At 42.4% G+C, this 26,135-nt stretch overlaps 1 protein-coding gene across 2 annotated transcripts in view; it reads right to left on the bottom strand.

Moving 5' to 3' along the window:
* LOC121620819 (speckle type BTB/POZ protein) overlaps positions 1-22,370 on the bottom strand; it is an 80,790-nt gene extending 58,420 nt beyond the window's left edge. Inside the window, exons 1-2 of one of the 2 annotated variants that reach the window (XM_041957039.1) lie at positions 22,312-22,370; positions 4,663-4,798 (exon numbers count right to left, since the gene is read on the bottom strand). The gene's annotated coding sequence lies outside the window, so the exon portion shown is untranslated. Of the gene's footprint in view, positions 1-4,662; positions 4,799-10,244; positions 10,349-22,311 lie in introns of those variants that run through there. The other variant, XM_041957040.1, reaches the window with a different exon arrangement.
* Positions 22,371-26,135: the final 3,765 nt, after the last annotated feature.

The raw sequence follows: 26,135 nt of genomic DNA, 5'->3' as shown, positions 1-26,135 counted from the left end.
AAGATCTAAAAGGCTTGTCACATATGGCCGGCCAGCTGTCACATCTGTCCGTTCATATTCATGTCGGTAACAACAAGGCCGATGCTAAAGCAGCAGCAGAGGATGTAATGGCTGAGAATTAAATGTCAGCTGACTGAGCTACAACTAAAGGCTCGCACAAGAAAGCACAGTGAATGAGGAGAAGCCTGGCATTTAAAACAATACACAAGCACCACTTCTCATTTCAGACGTTCACTCCCGAGTGGGTTGTCTCAGAAAGATCTATTCCCTGTGGTTCTCCTTCTCACTTCCCCAGTGTTCGGCGTTAGGGAAGGCAGCACTGCAGAACCAGCAGAGGAGCACAGTATTAAAGGGGAGCATATTAAAGTCTGCAGAGTTCCTGCAGGATGGACGTCTGATGGACGACTTTCATGACAATCCCTCAACTGGAGGCCGTTAAGGTGCAAACATCCGCAAACATTTATGCCAAAACTAGTGTGCATGTTATCAGCAACTGCACAAGTAGCGTGGTAACATTCACAATTTTTGCAAGATAAAGGTAAGCAAAGCATTGCCATTATTCGTGAGGCAAACAAATGTGAGTCTGTGATCAAGCTAGGTTAGCTTTAATTACAGAAGTAAACAGCACTGGATATTAAATTGCTCTCAACCACAGGGGACCATCAATAAATTACCGCTCCAATGACACAAAGCCAATGTTACTTTCAATGCCGTCGTTCTGAATTGCCCATTTTAGTGAAATTTATATTTAAAAAAAATACACTAAATTGGTCTCATATGGCAAAATCTATTTTGATTGCTAACGTGTATTTCATTTATTTCACATGAATAATTGAATAGAAAATGGTGCCAGTGTTTTCAGCAGCTTCCAGGTCATTTGACCCAGTGAATCCAAACTGTACTACAACACTGGACAAATCAAACGTGCCTCTTTGTATGGGATTTCAGTGCTTCTACCAAAATTCAGCATTTTTTTTTAGTTTCAGCTTCTACATTATGTGTCTGTTGGTCACTTTGGAAAACTTGAAACTTTTTCCATCAGCCTCTGTGCTCTAAAAAAAAAAAAAAAATAGAGCCGGGAGAGTGAAATGTGCTCAGAAAGATTGCACAATCTGCAGCTGAGTTTTTTTCCTGTGCCAAAATAAACACCGTCATTTGTCACAATCTTTGTTTTTCATCTTTTTGTTCCATCTTGGCAAAAAATTTAACTCCCCACAGACTCTTTCATCTATCAAATCGTGATATTTTTTCACTTAGAGTTTACGTTTTTTTATGAAGCAAAGCATGTGAAGAACGTCCTCTAACAGTAGTAAAACAGCAGCAGTAGTAAAGAAGGTTTCTTTTAAATATGACTATAATCTTTTCCCGACCTTAATCATGATGTTTTAGTTGCATAAAGACTTAAACCGTACAGTTGCCAAATTGCAAACCCTAATGTAATCTGTTTTAGGAACAGTCATATGTGGAAGGTACTGACAAACAAATCATCTTGTCCTTTAGGTAAAGGGACTTGCTGGTCACGCATCCAACCGTGTGAAAAAAAGAATTTCTCTGGAGGGATAATGAAGCTATCACTTTTATGGCCTTTGCAAACCACAGTCAGCTTGTTTTGGTCCATTTCAGGGGACAAGTCGTTGCTCCGGTGCGTTTGTGCATTGGTCGCTTTTATGATAACCACACACAATTTTCAATTCAGCCGTGAACTATCAACAAAAGCCACGCGGGAGGCAAATTAGTCAAAACAAATCCAATTTGCGGTCCGTGTCTCTTCAGCTCAGCTTCGTGGACTTTCAGTCTTTGCACTTTGTTTTCACTGAGCTTGAACACTTCTTGTCTGCTCTTTTGCAGAGTTTAGAAATGCATTGAAAAAGCATTTCACTGCATCTTGAGTGCAAGTTTGCCCTTGGTCCATTTTGTTTTGCTTGGCTTTTCAAGTATGAGTAAGTGCTGGATATAGCCATAAACCTGCATTTCAGGGTCACTTTTTGTAGATGAAGGTCTAACTCCTAACAGACTTGCTGTTCACTTGAAGTCCACATTTTCAGATGCGGTTATTATTTGCGTTTAACAGCCATCCCTCTCACCAGTCTAAATGAAAAAACTAAAGACTCAAGGGTTCAAATACATTTCTTCAAAACTGACTGCAGTGAATGCACCTTGGCTTCAACTACAACAGGGACGGATCTAGTGAGGTGGGCTGTGCGGTAACTCTCCCTGGGGTCTCTGCTGTGTCCCAAGGATTTAAACGTGTTGGGAAGCGGCTGTGTGTGGCAGGCAGCTGGTGGCAGTGACTGACAGGTCAGGTGAGAGCCGTGGTCTGCTCAGGCGTGCAGATCCAGCTCCTCTGACTGATCTGAAGTGGCTTCAATTAACTGGAGCAGCCAAGTGTGAGGGGGGGGACTGGGGGGGACGGGCCCCAGACAAGGCTCCTGACAGATTTGGGGGGGTAAGATGAGTGGGGCTCTCTGACAGGTCCTCGAATGCCCCACCAACTCCAACCTTTCTCCATCTCCTTTTTGCTAATTACCAAGTATCTAAGTATATACCAAGTATATGGAGACACTTGTCACTGTGATCACAGCAAATTGGCTGTAACTGCAGGGTCAGCCATGACCGTCTTTCACTCGTATATACAGACATACGCAAAGGAGACACACATGCAGTCCTGCACCAAAACAAAACAACAGCTTTCATCATTTTCAATGCTGAAACTATTTTGCGTTTCCTGAGAGAATATAAATTAAGTCACAGTCAGGAAATCCAATATCCAAGCACTGCCTCACGTACATCTAAAAATCCAGATTCACGTGGATTCTAAAGAAGAAGAAGAATTACTTTATTAATCCCTAAAGGGGGAATTCTATTTTTTCACTCGATTATACAGTTTACACGCATTCAGGTGAAAACACACACATGCACACAGGATCCACAGACATGGAATTGAGGGAGCGCTGTCAGAGTGATGGGGCTGCCGTATGGTCTACACTCAGAGCAGTTTGGGGTTTGGTGCCTTGCTCAAGTGCACCCAGGAGGTGAACTGGCACCTCACCAGCTACCAGTCCACAGTCCGTCTTGTGGTCTTTGCTGGACTTGAACCGGCCACCCTCCGGTTTCCCAGCCAAGTCGCCACATACTGCCCCCACGAGCTACTGCCGCCCACATTGTGCATGATGCTCTGTCTGTATGATAATATACAAGGAGGTGATTAAAACATCCCAGCATTTCTCAACAAATCCTACACACAGATTTAATTTTCATGGAAAGATGCAGCAACGCTGATGTTAGACGACACTGCCAAGTGAAATGCTAGTTTCACTTTGAATATATATAAAGGTAAATCACACATCCAAACATGTGGGAACAGGGACAATAGATTTGAACTGTGTCCTGGAATTTCCTGCGCTTCTCTACATTTGCCTTTTAAACCAAAAAGAGAGATTCTTCACTTTGTTAAGCAGACAAACCTGTACAGCCCGGCAGGCCACTATGTCACATCAATAATGCACTATAATTTACTATTTTCTCCTCTCAGCAGACATAAAACTGTGTGTCTTATGGCCTCTAACGGAATAGAGTGTGCTATTTTACTCCGGCGTTTGCTCCTGCTGTCTTGCTGTCTTGCTGTTCTTGCTAGTTTTACATTACCTAATTAACATGGAAAAGTTTTCGGGGGAGGCGTGAAGCACACAGGCCCACATAATTTCCCCTGAAGGATATATTTTATTGTTCTTTTTTTCGCCCTCTCATGTTAGCACATCCTCCATGCCTCCACCCTCATTTCCCCTTCTAAAACCCGATCTCCTTCCTCTTTTCTCTCTCTTAACTCTTTTATTAGAACCGGGCGCAATTTCCACTTTTAAATGACGGTTGAATACTACCTGAAACTTTTTACCCTGCTGCCATTTATATGATCAAGTGTGTGCTGCATCCTCTGTTCTCTTGCTACTTGGTATTCCTCCACTGGTAGCCTTTAGATCTTCTGTCACCTTCATTCTTTTTGAAGGTTTGTGTTTTCTATTCAAACCATCCACCTTATTTCTCATTCTGGACCATCAATTTCCTCTTACCCACTATTTGGTTCAACGCTAGCCATCTGAAAATAGGTGTATGCGTCTCAAAAAGCAAAACAAAATGTAGTTTGCTTGAGAGAAACTACTGAACTACAACTTTGTAACTTATTATTTTCCATAACATTTCTGCACCTGCAGAACTACAAATAGAGCATAAAAGACGACTTTAATGCCACGCAGAATTCAAAACACCGCATGCAGACCTCTTACAGTACTGGTTTGTTTGCCTGAGCTAACAAATCAGTGCAGAACACATGGCACCAGGGAGGCTGCAATATTTATGAAATACACTAGCTACAAGTTAGTTTAAGAGTTAAAACACATAATTTAACGGTCTGTACATCAGTTTAAGGCCTTGAGGTTTCGTTTAACATTTTTTAAGACTTTTCCAGGACCTACAGACACCACTTTAATGTCAAACCTGTCCATGTTTGCCACTAGAATTTAACAGATGTATCATAGGATGAAAGTGTCTCAAACACCCCCCTGTTCCAGCCCACCCCCTCCACAGTATACTTGCCATTTCCTAATATTGTTACAGACCAACACCCCCGCTTCCCTCCCCCAGATCCTCACCCCATTTGGTACTCACCTAGATCAAAGTCCCTCGCACATCTGTTCCGCTTGCTGCTGCCATGGCTCGCCAGCTGGACTCTGTCCGTCAGGTCTCTCTGTCTGTAGGTGTGTCAGTACTGCATGTCTGTCCGCAGCCTGAGCTTCTTGGCAAGCTGCGAACGCAAACAGCGGAAAGAATCAACAAGACTGTAGTTGAGAGAGCGAGCGTGGGTGTGAGCCAGTGCCTTATCATATTCTTGCAAGAGACTCCTTGTCAAGTTGACTGTTTGTGTGCACATCTGTTATGTAGGAGACTTGAATGCAGAACATTTTGAGATAGAGTGTGTGTGTGCGCTTGCATGTGCATTACAAAGACACATGTTACACGCAGACTGTAGTGAGGTTTACACAGCAAGGCGCGACAAAGTGGGACAGGGACTCCTTACATAATTACACCCAGCATTAAAACACTAATCCAAGCACAAACTGTATCTGGACTGTATCCAAACAACGAACTAAGCCACAGGTGTAAACAGAGCCATGAAGGAACGCAATCTCGTTTCAAGAAACCAAATGATGCTGCTTATAGCAACAAGATTCAAAGCAGGCTTAACACTTCCTTAATACTTGTTGGTGTATATTTACACTGACCCATAAATATGGATAAAAATCTTTCTGGATGTAATTCAGATGTACACGCTGCATGTTAATGTGATGTATAAAGGGCCCACTGAGACCCCAGTGACAGTACAACCATCTGACAGTACAGACCCACACTGGCAGTCCAGCGTAGAGGTACGCTCTGGCAGTCTCATTAAAATCCTCCAAGTCTAATTCTCTTTCAAATACCACCTCTACGTAAATAAACATGACCGAGGACGCTTACTCATACTCCTCATGCCTGCCAACCACAGATGAACAGGGTTTCACAGAGCCGGCTGGTTGTGTTTGGCCACCCATTATTCTGGAGAGGGGAGCAGCAACAGCGATGCTCTTTGGACTCATAATACAGTGAATCTATAAAGATCCCTGACATTTGAGACATTTAGACAAGAAAAAGCTGCCTGATTTGAGTGAATTTTCTTTTATAACCAGCTCATAAAGTACAAAGATGCACTTTAAAAACAGGCATGAGTGACTTGAAACACACATCACAAAGTGGTGAACCTCGCTCCACCCTCGCTTGTGAACGACCATGATACTATCACCTGTTACCAATCAACCTGTTTACCTGTGGAATGATCCAAACAGGTGTTTTTGGAGCGTTCCACAGCTTTCCCAGTCTTTTGCTGCTCCTGTCCCAACATGTTTGAAACATGTTGCTGCATCAGAATTAGAATAAGCAGATATTTACAAAAATTAATGGAGTTGATGAGGACAAACGTTAAACATATTGTCTTTGTACTGTTTTCAATTAAGCATATAATTACAACAAATAATTACATTTGTTGTATTTATGTTGTACACAGCATTTTGAAAGAAATCAGGGTTGCATATAAATTCTGATACTAACTTGCATTAAGCCTAGCATACTGCACATAAGAACACAATAGACTACTAAATACACTAAGGCTCTTTGTATTCATGACCAGCATCCTAACTGCCTGTGGGCTTTTACCTCAGGGAGAGAGATGATAGAGGAATGAATGAAATATCTTAAGATCCACATGTTTACAGATACATACCAAGGAAATGTCAATCAGATGCAAAAGACAGACGTTGAACCCTGAAAGAAATGTCAGAAAAGGAGCCTGAGCTCTGTGATGTGTGTACGGGCCCCGCACCTTCTGATCAATAGCTCACCTGAAATGAATACGTGATCGTTCTCAGTGTCTCAACAAAGCGGACCTGCGCTCCGGACTTGACAACAAAATAGAAGCAACTCGGATCAATGGGCCACATTTAAAAAAATCTTTAAATACCAACCTAGCTTGATAAAACATGTGAGGATCCTGCATACGACACCCATCAGTAGGACAAATCAGGGTTTTTGTTGCTTTTGATTTGTGATATTTAGCAGCTACAGATGCTAGTGGTGAAACAATTGGTCTACTGATCAGTCGCACAACAGAAAATTCATTTTGCTAATCAATAAATCATTTTGCATTACAATAAACTGAGTATCTTTGGGCTTTTGTGACTGTCAGTCAGAAAAGAACAAGCTTTCGAAGAGCTTCTGAAAGAACTTCATTACTTTTTCACATTTTATAGACTAAAGAATTAACTGACTGTCGAAAATGTAGAATAAATTATGAAAATAATCAATAGTTGCAGTCCCAGTCAGAGGTCAATGTTTTGCCTAAAATTAGATCATTTGGAACAAGTTCCAAATTAGGATCAAGAACAGAGTCCTATCCCTAATCAGAAGTAAATATTTCATATTTATATAAATGAAAAAATATATATGGGGCTTTTGACTTTAAGCTTATTGTTTTGGTTTTGCAGCTCACAGCTTTACTGTTTTGGTTCAGTCTCATGATGTTTCCAGCTGCAGAAATCAGTTGTTTTCAGAGAAAAAGCTCTAAAAACCAACTGCAAGCTACCTGCACAACATCAAACGTCAGACAGACAAAGTTAGCGAATAGAAGGTGATCACAGTTGGATATTTAGCAGCTAAAGAGAGAGACATTTCTCTCAGAGGTTGGTGGAGAGCAATCCAAAGACAAAAGGAGAGTGAACCTCCAGGAGGACACAAGCACGACTCCAGTTAATGCTAATGTTGCTAACACGTTCTCCAAATCAACTTATTACGTGATTAAGATTGTGTTCACAGATTGTTTCTGCTGCCCCCAAGTGGACAAAAAAATAGTAACTGCAGGAATAAAGAATGACAATCTGATCCATCACTTCTTTCTGCCATAATGTGATCCCCATCAGCAAAGTAATGACAACATCCTCAACTGTCTCCTTTCTTTCGCATTGTTCCACTTTTGGAACGAAACTGATGATCGTTTTTGTAATCTGTACTTTCTGCGTCCTCACTATATCAGGTTGTGACCGCAGGAAATGAGGCATTACCTGGAGCTTGTAACAACCCCATCAATGGTTTGGATAAGCAGGATGGGACCCGGTCTTTATGCCCTTCCTTTCTTCTCTGTCCTGTGTCGTTTGCCCTACTCTGACTCTGGCAGTCTCAAGTGGTCAATCAAGACAAGGACGGACGACAATAGACAATCCAACCAGTCAGGCCACCAAGGCCTGACTGGTTGACCCCAGCGATGTCTGAGCATCGTGAGACAACATGATCTGTCTGAAGAAAAAAGAGAGAAGGAGGATGGAGCTGCCAGACGGGGAGGTGGGAAACCAAAATACAAGAGCAGGGAAAATAGAAAGCAAAAAAATGAAGCGCCGACAAGACACAAAGGGGGGGAGAGGCAGGATGAAAGATAGGTCGATGTACAACAGGCTGATGAAATAAAGCGAGGAAGACAGAGAGAGAAAGGAGCGGAACAGCAGCTCAAACAATAGTCAAGAAACAGAGGAACAAAAAAAGGAGACACACTAAAGGGATAGAAGACAAATTAAGCAGAGGGCAGAGAGGGACGCGAAGAGATGGGGGTAGCCCAAAGAATAAAAAAAATGTCAGACTCAATTCTTCTCTAAAAAGAGGGGAGAATTAAGGAGGAGGAAGAAAGGCTTGCTCCTCTCCGTCTCACCGCTCCCAAAACCTGCACAGACTTAAAAAGACCAATATGTAGAAAGGAACAAAACGCCAGGGGGGTTACATCAAGCGGTTCACTACATTCAAAAGAGCCACAGAGGAAGAATAACTGACACAATTAAGAGCATAACTGTCATCACAGCCAATCAACCCAGTGCCGCCCACACACTGGCACCGAGCAATACACCCATCATGAAGGGGGATGAAGGGATGCTAATTCCCCCTAGCAATGCAGCACTAATAGTGAATACCAGATACCTTAAAGGCTACACCATCCTAATGCAACAGAAACCTGAGACATATGTACGAATTCGTTCCATCACAACATGTTCCTGCCTCCTTTGCATTCTGAGAGAAAAGCTGACATTTAAATATAATCCTGCTGACATGGAAACTAAGTGCAGCCAATTCCATAACCCACATGTGCATGAGAGAAAAGAATGATGTGTGAATCTGAAGCCAATCACTGGTGGATGCGTACCCTCACTCAATAAAATACAAACTTAATTTAATGAGCTCTCAGGCTCCTCTGCAGTGACATTTCCTCTTCCATTTCTCCATCTTTTTACAACTATCAGTCACCTTACCTCCATTTCTCTTGTTCCCGCACTATCCCCTGCCCTCCCTCCGCCTCCCTCGCTCAGTTTTTCATTCTAAATTCACTCCTCTACCTCCATCTTTTTCTCTTCCATCCAAAACAACAGCCATTCCAGAAAGAGGGCCATCAATCTTCTTCAATGAGACCAGAGTGCGAGAGAGTGCCAAGGCTACGGCAGATTACTATCTCTCCTTACCCCCACTCAACACTGGATAACATATAGAAGGAGAGGATGGGCAGACAGAGAGGCAGGGAGGGCTGGAAGCGAGTCAAAGAAACAATCTTAGATAGCAGGCGGACACATTAGATCTTAAAAGCCTCAAACCCCTGTCAACAGCAGAGGCTTGTCAAGTAAAGAAGCACAGCAGCAGAATTTAAAAAACTCTAATCCTAACTGGCAACTCCAAACCTAACCCTTGATTTATTCTCACAGAGGGCTCCGCTAATGGAAAGACATGAGCTACACTGCAGCTTTCATCTCCTCCAAACAGCTAGCTTTGGCAGAGGATTCACTGGTCATTATGATCACTTTCTTCATTGTCAGTTAACTAAAGGATCATTTTTCAAGTAATCTATTGATTGTCTTGAGCTGTCAAATGTCAACAAAATGGTTAAAGTCCAGAGTCGAGAGACAGCCAAAGGTTTTTTGCTTCATAAACAACTTTAACAATTATTGAAAATGTTGCTACTTGGACGAATCAATGTGTTGACTAGCTGTAAGGGTTGGTTGCAGCATCTCATCAAATCTATATTGACCATCTAATGTGCTTTTGAAGTTTAAAGTAACTCAAACTCAAGGAACTACAATATATTTCCTCTTTTGTTGGCTGAGAAAGATGAAGCACTATTTTTAGTCACAGCCTAATTAACGTTCACAACCTGCAGCTCCAACTTGTCAATTAAATGTATCTGACACGTTGAAATAACAGGTACAGCTTTATTACTTTGCACACCTTAAGTTTCACAGGCTACTATCCTCGAATGCTGCAACTGACTCAGTACTGTTATTCTCATGGGCTTAAACTTTTGACATGATTTCCATGAACGTTTAACCCTCAGGACCCCACAACCCACCGGCACGTTTGAAAGACGTGTTTTCTTTAAAAAACACAAAAATTACACCATTAATCATGGACAGAAATTGCAAAAATAGAGGATAATTAAATTTCCAACGGTCCTTGAACGTCATGAAAAATAACCATCTTAAAATAGTTATATTTCATCAATTTATTCTGAATATCTCGTTTAAAATTTCATCGTAAACCAGCAAAGGACCAATGTGCATGATTCAGAGGGAACTATTGGCAGAAATGGAATATAATATTCATGAGTATGTTTTAATCGCGTATAATCACCTTACCTTTGTTACCTTAGGATGAGTCTTTATATCTACAGAGGGAGCAGGTCCTCCTCCACCAAGTCTGCCATGTTGCGCCGGCATGTTTCTACAGTAGCCTAAAACGGGCTCTAGGGACGGCCCTTGGTGTTTTTTCTGGGGAAAAGTGACAAAAATTCAGTGAAAAGTCGACTGAATTGCCGCCTGTGTTTACACAGAGCAGAGAGGAGAGGTTGTAAAAATATATGTGCAGAATTTGAATCTTTTTCTACTGCTGGTAACACTTGTGGGCACCTGAAAAAAGTTGCATATATAATAATGAAAGAAATTCAACGAGCATTTTTTTTCTTTGTTTATGATTTATGATGCTGTAAATGTGCTGCACTGCACAAAAGACATTTTTGAGTTCTCCCCACTTCAAGCCATGATTGTGCTGTTTCCACAGAGGTGCAGGAATTACACTGCAGTGAAAAATGAGAGCCCACAGTGAATAAAAATGTGGCAGGAGCAAAACTAAGCCCAGAAACTTCCTGCAGATCAGACGATTAACTGGGAGATTCTTCTGAATCAACTGTCCCCAACCTGTTGGTTTTGCTCATCTACAAAACAGTCAGTCCACTCATGGTGAAGTTTATTTTTTCCTCACAAATGACCTTCGACCAAGAACAGACGCTCAGTAGTGGTGTAGTTAAGGTGGAGGAAACTCCACCCCGCTGTGTGTTTCAGGAGTCACATCTTCTTACAGTAAAACTTTCCTTCATCACACACTGTATCTATAAGCTCATAAACCTCTTCTGTCAATGTGCCTACATATTCAATCAACGTTTAGGTTGACGTAAATATCAGACAGATCGTTAGCTAACATTAAAAGACTCAAATCAGTACTGAGGCAAAAATAAAAACTTGATGACAATTCCCCTGTTACAAAATGAATGTTAAATAGCTACAGCTGATACAATCTGCATGTTTGACATTTTAATTGGTAAAGCGAATGTCAGTGCTGGCTAAAAATGAGACGCTTCAAAGGGGTGAAAATGGTTTTGCTGAGAGGTCTGGGAATTTTGTGGAACCAGATCCAAAATGGAACCCAACCCTAGTGAGTGTTTCAGCAGCACCATGAACAACAGAAAAGAGGTGAGGAACATGATGGAGCAGCTGACGTTGTCTAATGTATTTGAAAATGACAACCCAAGCACAGAGATGTCAGTGCACCTGTGAAAGTGTGTGTTATAGAAAGTGTTATGTGTAAACATGTGGAAGACGGAGCACTGACACTCACAAAGGTGGAAAAGCCAGAGTGACCTTGCAGCCGAGAGGGGTTTTTAACGAGCCGCCTCGCTGCTCTGTGTGTTGCAGTGGCGATAGTACACAAACACACACACATACATGCACGCATGCATGCATGCATACAGACACACAGTGCAGCACCAGTATGTCCAAGGCCAAGTGTGTACTGGGGAAAGAGTTGTGATACACTGGGAAGTGTGGAGGAGCGATTTTGCATAGACAATTCTCCTTTTAACAGCTAACACAAGTGTGGTGCAGCAACGGCTCTGTGAACTCTTATTACTTATACAACACGGCCTTCTCAAGCAATGTAAAACCATGTTCAATCCAAGGACACAACAAGACCACCAAGCCAGCTCTGACAGCTACATCCACAATTGAACATGATAGGGCTAATCGCTATGCAGCTTTCTCGCTGAGGAGTACTTACATGGGGGAGTTTTGTCAGGCATAATAAACTCTCCTTGCGTTGTCACAACACTGTTGAGGAGGAAGGTTAAACTTAGAGCTGTCTGTATCGCTGTCCCTCTGCAGCAGCAGTGCTCTGACTGGGGATCAGCGCCGTGTGGCTTCTGCTGGGCCTCTGGGCCACACAGCGACGGAGAGGAGGAGGCAGCAGTGGGGCTCAGGCCGCCGCTAAAGACTCTGACACTAACATAATCACCGATAATTGATTCGGCTGGTGAGGAAGGAGTAACATTAAAGGATAAAAATGGCAGCGGCAGCGGCAGCGGCAGCGCAGCGCCGGGGCTTAATGTGAGCTGATGGGGCCGACGCTGCCTGTCACATGCCGTCTAATCACACAAGACGTGAAGATTCTGAAGACACATATCATCAAATCAGCAACAGCCCCGGACCTGCTCAGCCCCCTCAAAGGGGCTTTGATCAGCAGCCGGCCGGGGGAAAGCGAGGGGGCACACGGGCCAAGGACGGCGGAGAGACGGTGGAGGCGGATGGAATGAAGACAAGCATCCTTCAGTGTTGCGGGACGGCCCTGAGATATCACATGACAAGACAGAAACAGCAGGGTCTATCAATGAACAGCAACCAAGGATCAAACAGCATTACAGCTTATTGAGCATAACGCAGGCGATAACCTTGTCCAGGCCAGTGACCGTAATAAATATAGAGTTCATTTTACTTGCATGTGATTTTTTAATTCCATTTCCAACTTATATGATGCTGTTGAACACTGAAAAATTGATGGCAGAGGGTGAATCAGCAGCTATTTTGATGACTGATTAATTGATTAAGTCATTATTTGTCAAGTAAAATTTCCAACAATGACCCAGTTCAGCTTCTCAAACGTTAGGTTTTACTGATTTTCTCTGTTTTATATCACTGAATACTGAATATCTTGAGCTTTTGGACTTTAGCTCAGACGAAACCAGACATTTGAAAACATCACTCACAGTTTTCTAATGTTTTATTCAGATACTCATCTACACATTAATCAGTAATGACAACACATCATGACAATGAGAGTGAACAAGCAAACATAAAACCAGCGCCCCTGCAGAGCAGAGCAAAGAATCAGCTGACTTTAGTGTCTTTAGCAGCTCTGGAAGTGATTTTCAGTGATCAGTTTTTTTCTTTATTAGCTGTAGGTTCACGTATAGGTACACACTATCAACCTGTGGAAAACAGGTCCACCTGGAATAATATCTGAGGCTTTTCTCATTTTTTGGAGGTTAACCTGTTCAACCTGTGATTTAAGCAGACCCCTGTTTCTTAACATAACACGAAGTGGCAATTCTAGTCAAGCTCACAGCTATGTTATTACCGTGTAATGGAGACACATGAGGTTCGTCTAGTAGCGGTGACTGGGTTGTGCCTATCTGTGGAGTGAACTGATGAAGACGGAGGGCTCCCTGCAGCCTTACAGTGAGAGTGCTGATAAATTGGCCAGCCTCCACCCTTTCTACAACTGCGGAGAGGACATGTGTTCATGAGAATCAGCATAGGCACCTGCTAGACTGGAGCTGACAATATTAAGTGGCAGTGACTGTTTTCATGAACGCAGGGAGGCCAAGTGCACCGAGGAGCAGGAAGGCTTCTATTATGTCACCCAAAAGTAGACATAAAAAAGGAGCCAGTCAGACTATCTGTCCTCCTCTACAGCACCGACAGACTCACCTTTCCCAAATTAAAGGTTGCTGAGCACAAACAGCATGAGACAGACAGGCAAACACACATTTCCACCTCGTGCCGCAGACATAAACACACATCACCTCATGTCGAAAATGGCTGGTAGGAGATCAAAGACTTTACAGATGTTTAACAGAACCATAGGAGCTCCTTCAGAGGTACACCGCAGGGTCGGATATCTCACAGAGGAGCAAGGGAGGAAAGAGGGAGGCTGAGAGGAGGGAAAAAAGGGAGTAATGGCAAATAAGAGGGGGAAAGGGGAGCAGCAAAAGCCGCAGGCTGAAGACAGTAGGGAGAGAAGAGGAAGACTGGGATGACGAGTAAGTGAGAAAATGCAAATGAGAGGCTGCCGAGCAAAGTGGAAAGAGAGGAGAGAGAACGTGAGAGATTACTATAGGGACTGCTGGAAGAGAATCTGAAGAGCAGAACAAAGCTGACAATGAAAAAAGTGTGACGGGGGGGTAGAGAGCACGGGAGGAAATGGCAACGCATGAGACATGACGAGCGCGCATCACGCAGCCTTTTGCTGCTAAAATGGGCCGCGTGCTTTCTCAAATGTCCTTCAAAACGCAGCGCTGGCGGCTGTAGACATCACAGCACAATATGTTCCAAGAAAGACAACGCAGGAGAAACAGAAAATGAAAAGATGAAGAGAGGTAGCAAGACATGGAGAAAGGTATAATAAAAGGAAAGAAATGATCCCCAGAGAGGCGGCCAACGTTTTTTAACGTGTTTATCGCAAGCCAGAAGCACAGGGAGGAAGAGGAGGAGGAGGAGGGAAGGCAGCGGACCGAGATGTAGCTTCTTCTCTGTCTTGCGCTCTCTGGCTGTCCTCCACCGGCAGCTGGAGGCTAAACTTAAGCTCCACCAGCAGCCACCAGGGAGAGAGGAAAGGCCTTGGGGAAGGGGTCATCCACAATCACCAACCACAACAAAACTCAGGGACGCACATTTGCATCATTAGCAGAGGAGCCTGGAGTCCCCTGATGTTTGCACGCCGCACAACAAACCCCTCAGAAATGTGACCGCCACAGTCCCTGCGTACACCAACATCCTCTGCACAATCGCCACACATCCTCCTCTTCATGAATATTCATCCACCTCATTAACACTCAAGTGGGGAAACACAACATATTGCATGAGACTCCCGTTACTTGGAGAGAGAACGAGAGTTGAGGGGAGGAAGAGATGGTCCACACGGCGACTGTAGAGGAAGCAAAGTGGAAGAGAGACCGAGTAAGAGGCAAAGTCTTCTTTTCATTGCCAGCAAACTTTTTTTTTTTTTTTTGAACCTCAAGAGTTGAGGGGGGGAAAACGTCCTATATTGTTCCGGGAGCTGATGCCCTCCTGTCGCTTTTCCTTATGAAGCCAGACTAGGGCAGTGTGAACGCAGCGTCAGCAGCAGGGACAGCACAGCGGGAGCGCAGGATGGGAATTACAGACCATTTTACCCCGCAAATCCTCAAGCAATAAAAGCTTTAAAACAGCTGCAATTTCTCTGCTAATGTCTGGCTGCTCACAATAACTGCTAAACTGTGGGGGATATGTGTGAGTACACCTCAACGCGGGCTGCTGCCGCACGTTCGCGCAGCTCCCCGTCCTTGTTCGGGAACAAAACACAAGCGCACATGCAGACGTACAAAGCCAGGCTGTCTCGCACTCAGACACTGATTCTGTCAGTCCACTCAGTCAGACTCTTTCTCTCACTTGCCAACAGAAACACATGCGACAGACACCACCACACATAGAGGGAGGATTATTTTCTCTTTATGTTGTAATGCCAGTGAATCTCTTAACAGGAACTGCCAACAGGGGAAATCTCCCATCCTGCAGCTGTGTCCTCGGAGAGACTCTGGAAACTGTAGAAACAGCAGACTCTATTTCCTTGACTTTTTCTCTGTGGCTTTGGTGACAGAAACAGCCGGCCACTCAGGGAGGAAGAGATGAGGCGAAGTCAGCCAACGCCAAAAATTTTTGCCCCGCCAGCGTCACTCCGATCCTTTAAAGGGCACGGACAAAACCAGCGGTACCATAATTGGACCACGTCTCTGGAAATCAATACTGCTGCTTACATCAGGGGCCTCCGCTAAAGCTATTTCATATTCCACCTTCTACACACGCTTTCTGACAAAAAAACCCTTCAATTTCAGAACAGTATGAACTATTGATTTCACAGCCACAATTCTTACTCTCCCTCCGCCTCCTCCTGTCCTCTTTCTTTTCCAGTCCCATACTGACACACAACTCCCTCCCTCGCAGGAGTGTTTTCTGCTGGGGGTGAGGAGGGTGGAGTGGTTCTTACATGTGAACTTGATCATTTTAGACCATTCAAATGCCTCACAAGAGGCTTCTCGTGGCTTTTTTTCAGTTGGTTTGGGTCGAGGTCCTCCTCCAAGAGACATTTCATCCATTAGTAGCATGAATCATGAGGGCAGCTACGGCAACGTCTTTTAGTGCAGTTCTTCAAATACTTGTCAAATGTTCAAATGATGTCAAAAGTTGTCAATGCATCAAATTTTTTCACTGTTCTTTAAATTGTTTGACCTTTCTTTTAACTTGTTTTCAGTTGTTACTCTGAAAGCAGTTGGAGCTGCATTTCTTAAAAGGTGCTACATAGATAGATTTAAAGTTTGTTATTATTATCTAGAGATGCATCAAACAATGATCTTCATAATGAAATAATCTGCATATTCCTCAAACCCTTTGCCCAAAGAAATATCAGAAAATAGTGAAAAATGCCCCTGATGAGTCCAACAGCCAAGCTGACGTATTCAAATCCAAAAACATTCACTTTGTCATTGTTAAAGACTAAAAACACCCAAGAAGCCAGAACCAGTGAATTCTGGGCATTTTTGCTTTGATGAAACAATTACCTAAACTGCTGCCGCTTCATTTAATCGACTTTAAATTAATCGACTAATTGCTTCAGCTCAATTGTTATCATTATTACATCAAATGGTACATTACCAACCCAGGAGGCCAAACTGTCTGCAAACATCTGACAAAAATTGGAGGAAATGTTTCATCTCTTAATATAAAATGACTTGAAAATTCTAGTGTTGCAAATCTGTATGCAACAGCTACCCATGAGTAACTGAATGCTGTTACATTCAAATCTAGATGTTGTTACTGTTACTGACGTCATTTAACATCTAACCTTTATTTCCTGGACATCATCAACTTTGGCCGACTGGGTGTCTCTCCACTTTTGGGTATAATGCATTTTTCCCACCTTCAACATTAAACCAAAAGTGATATCCTTCTCAAATGCCAAATCAGGCACTATTTCAGCCATGACAGAGCTGGAACTGGTAATCAAACCATTAGATTGGGTCACTGTTTTCCAGGCTTAAATGCCAGATAATATCAGCAAAATTGGATCTGACTTTTGGGCACCGACACTTTTAACCAACTGTGTTGTCATTAATTCATATTCAGATGGCTTCCATGGGTCACGAGTTGTGCTCAGCAGCCTGGCAGAGACCGGGGACCTGACCAGTTCAAATCACAGGTCCAAACTCAGCATGCATGCATGATTTAAATGCATCTAAATGGCAGATGGCGAGAGAGCTGGCTCGTGTCTGTCTCCATGACAGAAGCAGTGATGTAGGAGAAGCAGCGGATGAGGCTGCGTATTAGAGTGAGGAACGGCTTGGCTTGTCTTTAAGATTACTTTTCCTCTTAAAACACGCACTTCATCTGTGTCACTCCTGCTCCCAAGTTGTTATTGGAAAACAGGAAAGGTGGAAAACCATTCAATGCCGGCACTGTCTGCATCAGTCACACACTGACACACACATACACACAGAAAATACATTTCATCCTCCATATCCGACACAGCCAATAGCACTGGCAGGCATTTGCGACCCCAATCCATATTTCAATTTCCCTCCTCTCATGCAAACTAATTCAATACTTGTTGCCTTCCCTCACAAGCGATCGGCAATGTGAGAAATGAGCTTCTTCTCATGCTGCATCTATAAAAGGCCCAATCAGAGGCATTTTGCCTATATCAATTATGTCTTAGTAGGCCTGCACACAGGCATATTCTTGGAAGTAGCATTAGAGGATGGAAAATCAGTGCTTTGCAACAGTCGCACCACACTGTAATACAAAATGCACCACAATGCACTCAACCCACATTAGCTAAATTTAAAACTCATATTTTACATCACAGGCTGTCAGCGCTTACGTCAAGAGCTTAACCACTCATGTTTTCAAGCCAGTTAAATAAGCATTAAGCTAACAGTGGGACGTCAGTCGAATGAGCAGCTCAAATATGGTATACTCTAATTTGAGATTTGACCCTTAAAGTGGAAATCAGCTTAAAACAAAAATCGCACATCCATTTTTTTTTTCTTCCGGGTCCAATTTGTGAACTTGTAAAAGTCCCTCACAAAGACAGAAACTGCAAAGCTGTAGGCTGTGATGCCTCCAGCCAACACTTGCTGGAACTGATCCATCGCCACAGCTCAGAAGACAGACTGGCCAGAGTGACAAGCCCAAGTCTAAGGCAATTTACATATATTCTCTTAATCAAGCTCATTAGTGAGAAAAAAACTCAAACTCCATTTATTTTGAGATTCCACAATGGATTTTCTTTTCACTAGCTAACATTTGATGCGCTAAATGCTGCAGCATTTTACACTGTGACAACCTAGAAAAGACTCACACATCTTGACATCTTCCCCTGCAGCGCCATCAACAAAGCAATTTCCCCAAAGCACACAGCCAAATAAGAATGTGAGAGTAAACAAATAAAGTACATGGCTAGCTGGGTGCAGCAGAGTCAGACTGAGAAGTGGTGCAGTGCAGAATCATTTTGTTTGTTACCACACTGGAAAGTGATCCTCACAGTTAACTTGAAACCGCTATAGTGGGCAGTCCATTATTGATCCTTCCATTCTATCCTCACCGTCAATGCATTCTGCGTTAGATGCAAGTATGTGCACACCAACATACCCGCGCTTATTTGATGGTGTTGAAACAGGCGAGATGAGTAACAACACCTGCTCCAACTCAGGAGCCTGGCAGCACTTTTCCTCACAACTCTTTGGCCATGTAAAGGGAGAAGCGAGCAGGTAATAGCGACAAATTTAGGGGCTTAAACGGCGACAGCTTTACGATGCCTGAGCGGCCTCTATGACTCCATTCCTGTCAGATTCTATTAGCTTGGTCTCCACCGTGTGTTTCGATTGGCTCTTGGCCTATTCCCAGCAGTTACAGAAGCACCTCCCGTAAATAAACCAAATAGCTGCATCTTGTAGTGTATGAAGAGGGGGGCTCTGGGCAGCTGGGCACTTGTGTGTAAAGAACATCTGACAGAGTGGTTGAATAGTTTAATATACAGCAGCGAGCTGAATGGAACCAGTCGACTAGAGGGAGAGCTTGACGCACATCACTGTGAGAGTTTAAATCTGACTAGTGTTTAAGAAGAATACGAGCAGCCAGGTGAGAAAAGCACTTCTAAATCAAGACAAGTGGTCTCATTCCACTACACACACACACACACACACACACACACACACACACACACACACACACACAATCCTATAAACAAAAGAAAAAGTGTGTCTATCTGCCAGCTGCCAGGTGGAAGTCTAAGGAAAGGCCACCTGTCTAATAACTGGTTTTTGATGCGTACAGCTCAGCAATATGAAACTGAGCATCTGGCCTGTCCCCTCCAAACTGATCCTATTAACAGCATGCGTATCTGTCTTCCCCTTATATACAGTTTATTTGGGCGGTTCACCCAAATAGCTTTTTCCCTTCCAAAAAACATAATTTTGTATTTATTAATTCAACCAATCGGGGCTTGTGAATGCAAGGCAGCTTTGCCACCAACCCTCAACTGCCAGATGTCCACTGGATATTTTTATAAGGAGCACACAGTGTCTCCTCAGAATAAGATTTTAGATTTTGTTGTCCACTAAAAGCTGAGAGTCGTTTGAACTATTTTAAAACCAAATCACTTGTTCTTTGGAAACCAAATACCCCAAGAGTAAAACTAAATGGAACCATAAATTCGAGCAACAATTATTAAAATGCAATGCTTGACAAGCTGCGGCTGAATTAGTTTTTTTATGGCTTTGAGATGGCCTTTGAAAAACACTTCCTTGCACAGAAAAAAATACTGGACTGAGGCTCAGTCTGCTGAGAGAAGGAACGCGGGTGGGTCTGCTCACACAATGGAATGACAAGCAGCTACTTTTAAAGGGAAAAAACACACTAAAATAGACTCCACAGAAGCACATACAGCAGTTCATATTTAATAATCAATTGCATAATAATGATATACTGCAAATGGTAAATACTACCTGCATGTGTATATATGACTGTTACAAATCTTTATATGCATTCTGTAGCTTTAGTATTGCCTTTTTCACGGCAGACATTTTGGCTGTGTTCCAAATCGCATACTTTGTCTTTTTACATTTACTACATACCGCAGCTGCCAGTACAAAGTACATACTGGTGCATTTATATTTTCTATAGCAGAACATAGCGAGAGGTTTGAAGATAAAATAAAAACTATGCAATTTGGAAAGGGTGCCTAGATGTACCACAAACCCTGCTCTCAGCACCTCCATCGATGTGAGGTATCTTCCACTGATCAGAAGATCGTGGGTCAGAACAGCCATGAAAGCATGCTGGCTTGCATGCTGCAAAATGCGACCAGATGCAGCAGGATATCCTGGTATTTTTTGCGCATTACTTTTGAGTTACTCAGTATTAAGAGATGCTAAATCTTTTTCTGGCATACTAAATAACATCTGACACAGCTGCAAAGCACATGTGTAATTAATACCTTAAATTTTCTTTCTCAGTCAGTCAGCATACACAGCGGCAGTGCCCTGAACAGTAAAGCAAAATGAAGTGCAGTCCTTCTTAATATCATCAATTACACCTGCGTCACTACATCATGTCAAAATAAAAATCAGCCTTATTCATGGAAGAAATAAAGCTGATTTTTACTATTCTGTGCTGGGGTCTTTTTTGTCTGACTCTCAACAGCAGTATCTACTGTATAGATTTTTATGTTATGGTCAGTGAATGCTTCGCATGGAGGTGAACCAAACTGCATCTAGTTGGGACACCTCAATCTCCCACAGTGCTGAGTGTACGAGTCATTTTATTGGACTGTAGGCCATTGAGTGATGGCAGAGTTGTAGCACAGCACTGTTGTGAGAATAACTCCAGAAGGAAGGAAGGAATTTCCTTTTGCAGATGAAGCTGCAGCTCAATAACACGTCAGATATTTTCACACAAATGTAAGTCATTAACTTCTACATCAAGAATCCCTCTGAAAGGAACAGTTAAATGCGAAGAACGCAATGCCAGCCACTGAGTCATCTTTGAGATTCAAATATTTTCACCCATGTACTATTATGAATCAAAGGCGACTTCCATTCAGAGCATCTCTGAACTCCCACACGCCTCCCTGCACATGCATCCAATCCCAGCAAAGCTGAGCAGAAGATGCTGTGGGACAAAGCAACATGCGCTGCGATGACGCAGATACTAAACGCAACTGTTCCACCACCTATCCTACGTCTTCACGACTAATCAACAAATAAGTGCAGAGATTGGTTTCTGGCTGCCTGTTCAAATTACTTGCCTCATGAAATATTGTTATATTTAGTGACTTACTCCACCAATTCACAGCTGGCGCGTTTTTATATTGATCTTTTCATTTTCTTGTTACTTGCCTATATTTGTGGATTGATTTGTTCTGATTTGGTCATTTGTTTTAATTGTTTCCACTACTAGCTTCATTCATTCAGTCAGCCTGAAGGTGTCGTGAACTCTGTTTTTATTGGCATAACAATCCCAGTCATTATGTTACCTTACATAAAAATAATAGGCGTCATGGTGAAGCACACAGATTTAAAATTTATTGGACTGATTAATTTGTTTTGCAGAAAGTGCTGTTCTACTCCTCAGAGGATTATTTTATATGTTCAGCACATTAAAATTAATCCAAATAAAACCATGGTTAACTTCAGCAGATCTTAATGACACAAAAATATTCTTTCTCTGCTTGAATAAAAATATGTCACCCATTTTCTTTGTGGCTTAAACCCACTTTTATTTTGACTCCTTTATTTTCAGCCATCTTGCAGGGGTAATGTTTGGACTTCACCCTGCATTGCAGTAGCCTTTCTGCTGGACTCTACACTCGCTGTGCTCCGTTAGTTTCTACAGTAGCAAGTTGCAACCTGCAGCTGTCCTGCACTGCGCATGGAGATGCAACAGAGGGGGGAAACAGCGCTCACTATTTGGCAGGATACTGGCGTTGAGCCGGAGGATACAGCATCCCATGTCTTCTTATGGTAGGCTCATTATTTTGCATGTTCCTGTTGAATTTTTCACTCAAATATTTTTGCTGTGACATTCACATCCAGCCAAGAGACCTCGGTATGACACAGAAAATGAAAAAAGCAGCCGAAAAGTCGTCCCCAACAGTTCGACATCACAAATAACAAACCTGATCCGAGACTGAACTGCTAACATTAGCCAGCTAGCGGCTCATATCTAAGCCCAATAAAAGTGCTTCCAGCGGTAAATGAAGCCCAAGCGTACGTTATACGGGGAAAACGGCGTAAAGTACAAGCATTGCATGTGGGAAGAACCAATTATATAGCTTGAAACTCACCTTTGTTTCGCTGTTCCACGACAGGGATGAAGGATTTTTAACAGGAGCTGTCACTGCACTTCCGGGTTAGAATGTGACGTGTACAGACGCCCAATAAGCGGCTGGCCATGCTGGGATTGTTTTGGTTTTGGACACTGGATGTTACAGTGGAAAATAAATACTTTTCTTTATTTAACTGCATTTTCATTCAACCCTTAATGTAAGTGGTGCCCAAACTGTGATTAGTTTGATTTAATTTAAAGATTTCTCTTATTAAAGTGTATTAAGACAGGACAAGATAAAACTTTACTTGGATCCCCAAGTGGAGATTTTAGCTTAACAAAGATATATACCAAAGAGCTGTGGAAAAAGCACCATTTCTCTGGGTAAATGAAGGTATGTTTCATTAGCAAATTGTTCTTAAAGTATTAAATGTGAAATTCATTATGCAGCAGAATGGCTATAAACATGTTTTTTTATGAATTTATTTGTATTGCTTATGCATTTTTGTGTGAGATACATTTTATTGTTGTAGCTGGTGGGAGTAACTTTTCATGTTGTACATATTCATATTGCCTAAATGTAGTGAAGTAAAATGCAGCTGCAATATTTTTCATTGAGGTGTATTAGAGTAGAAGCATGAAGTAGCAGAAAATGAAAATACTCAAGTAAAGTACATTTACTGAGTAAATGTATGAGTTATTAAAGGTTCAGTTGACTAATATTTAGAAAACAAAGTGAGAAATGCTTCCAAGATACAGTAATGAAAAGGCAGGTGAGCAGTTTCAGTTACCTCTGGCTCATCAGTAAACTCATTGTTGACTAATACATGACGGATTTCCATAAATGATGCCAGCAGTCATCTGTAAACCCATGAGATTGTCTGTTGCCCCCCTCCAAAATCACTCCTCCTACACTTGACCTGTCAGACTTTAACAGCATCCACAAAGCAAATGACACAGATCACCCCCTCAAAACTCGCTGTACATTACTCTTGTCGGGCCACAGATACAAGACTTTAAAATGGAGGAGGGTTCCTTTGCAGCAACTCTCAACAACGCTGTGACGATGTGGGTATTTTTATTCAAATGTGTATGCAAATATATGTGTGGATATACATGTAGATCTATATGAAACTATGTGCATGATAACATGTGTAGGCTAAAGTTTGACATTTCTTATTTTGTGGAGGACAGAATGTATTCAGACATCAATGCTGAGAACATATCTAAAATGAAACTACATCAGTCTTTATTGCAGCATGTTGTACCCATTATCCTTTCAGAGCTGGCTGCTTGGTGATTTATAGTACGTCTTCAGGCACACACAGACACATTTGATTTGTTTGTCACCAGTAATTGTTTCACATTATTACCAGAATTATGGTCAATATAAGCATAGATTTCTGGTCTTTTCCTGGCAAACACTATTAAATGCAGGAACTTTGCCATACATGGGGCTTGGGAAAGTGGGTCATCACATCAGGATATGCAAGCAAGACGTGAGGATACAGGAGATAATGCAACAATATAGTGCAGTGTCTTTGTAAAGATTTACAGCTTTACTGGTTCGATGATGTGACATGAAAAGATGTGCTATAATATGATTATGATCTTGATGCCAGCATTTAATTTGGCTATGAAAAGAACGGTGCGCAGCTTTGAGTATGTTGCAGATGTAAGTAGGCAGTGCTGCAGATATTAAGTCACCACATGTGGGTAGTTGCCCATGTAGGGTATCTTGGCAATTTCACAATGTTATAAGAATATCGTAATGTGATTTTCTCTTTTGAAGATTTAAATCACATTCATCCAACTTCAACAAAAGCACTTGGGATACACTACGAATCTGCTGTGATGCTCATCCAGAAGGTTGTCTGGTGGGATATTTAGTTTAAGGCAAAGCAAATTAGAAAGATAAACAAAAAAAATGAAGAGGAAACTGGCAAATGAATAAAGGGAAGAATAAGAGAAAAGTTGTTATGACACCTGGATTGTTTTCTTCTCAGGAATGTTTGATCTCTTGAAGAACGCAGTGCTGCGGGGACGATATTCATAAGATCTTTCCACAGGTGAAATTTGCTCCTTTGTTGTATATATAGATATATCTGTGTTGACATTCTGTATTGCTACTCTGGTATTGGGAATAATAATCCAAACTTTTTTTTTTCAGCTTGTTGTTGTTCAACGTACAGTTCATCCCGACATGATTCATAATGTGGAATTTTCCCAGCTGGTGGGATGTTTCAGTACATGAAATTGTATTACTGTGTGACAATCCCAGCTTACTCCACAGGTCTGGCACCATGTTCAGCCGTGGCTCAGCTCTGGAGTTTAATGCAATTATAAATAAATAAGCATGTGGTCGGGAAGAAGACAGGGCCCTATGGGGACAAGCTGAGAGAAAATAGAGGAAGTTTAATTAAAGCTGCAAACCACACTCCCACACAGAGACACACACGGTAATATAGGCAAACCAATACATCGCACTTATATGTGTTGGTGCGTGTGCACTTCACTTGCCTTTATTTATGTCTGGATGCACGTGTGTGCCTATTGCTACAACTATACAAATGATGAAATTGTGTGAATGTGCATGCGGTGCGCGAGGACCTACATCCACGTTTGCTCGCTTTTGTGCCTCTATCCATGTGTGCACGTGTCACACCAATACAAGAGGAGGGAAGTGTGCGTGTGGAGTAATCCCATGTTGTATTCAGGTAAGGTAACTTCCCTAGATTTCTTCTTCACACAGGTGTTGATGTGTTACCTTCCTGACGACAGAGACGGAGGTCTTTTGTCTCTTCCAGTATTTCACCGCTAGTAACACAACTGTCACACTCTCTACACAGCCTCGGTGAAATGATTCGGTGTATGCAGCTATGTTTTTGTTACACTATTTTCTGCAAAATGATTGAACTGCCAGTCTCCTTGTAATTACCTAAGGGGTGCAGGCAAAGGCACAGCCAGTAAAAGGCTGATGAGGGAGTATTGAATTTGCACTTCAATTAGAATGCTTATAAAGTGTGGATTACACAAGGACTCCAGGGCCACAGTTCTCACTCAATTACCACCGCGCACTATGGGAGGAGGGACGGCAGGCAGGAGGGGTGGACAGCGAAGGCATCAGGGTAAAGGAGCAAGGTGGCGGAAAAAGACACGAGGAGAAAAAAGTGATGTTGAGTGTTGGTGCGCCAGGTCTTTGCCCTGCGTCCATGCAAAGGCAAGAGCAGAGAGAAGGACTAAATGAGGAGAAACAACTGGAGGGACATCCATCCATGTGTGACCCAGGTCGTCCTCTCTGAGTTCTGGCTTTGGACTTCTGAAAACATGCAGCCACTGAGTTATTCAACTTCCCAGCGCTCCATAGAGTAGCACCACACTGATCTGAGAAGCCTGCGTATGTGCATTAATTTAGTATTCATTTCCATTTTCTGTGTAGTTTAAACAAGTCTCCTTCAAGTTGAAGGGGGTATACAGAGGAATCGGTTCAAAAGGAGCAAAAAAAAAAAAACAACCTCAACAATGTGTCTGAGTCCCTGAGTTAATTCTCAAATGGATTATTGAGCCAATGAGTGAAAATCACCGGCCATTTAGAGTGGATTTGTCTGCGAGGCAGCGATAAACGACAGCTCGCTTTTCTGCGGCTTAGCTCCTCCGTTCTGAGAAGGAGATGCTTGAAGGACATGCTTTTAGAGTAAACAAGCTAATGGCAGTGAAGAGAGAAAAAAAAAGGCAAAATTTCAATTTGATTGCTTGGCTGTACTTATAAAGATAATGTGAGATGATATGAATGTGAATAATTAATTTTTATAAAGACTCGTGAAGGGTTCTTGGTGCTTAATT

The sequence above is a fragment of the Chelmon rostratus genome, chromosome 17 (assembly GCF_017976325.1).
Source record: "Chelmon rostratus isolate fCheRos1 chromosome 17, fCheRos1.pri, whole genome shotgun sequence".
In the NCBI taxonomy this organism is placed as follows: Eukaryota; Metazoa; Chordata; class Actinopteri; order Chaetodontiformes; family Chaetodontidae; genus Chelmon; species Chelmon rostratus.
Note: the sequence above shows the minus strand (reverse complement) of the source record. Positions and strands in the feature narration are given on the sequence as shown.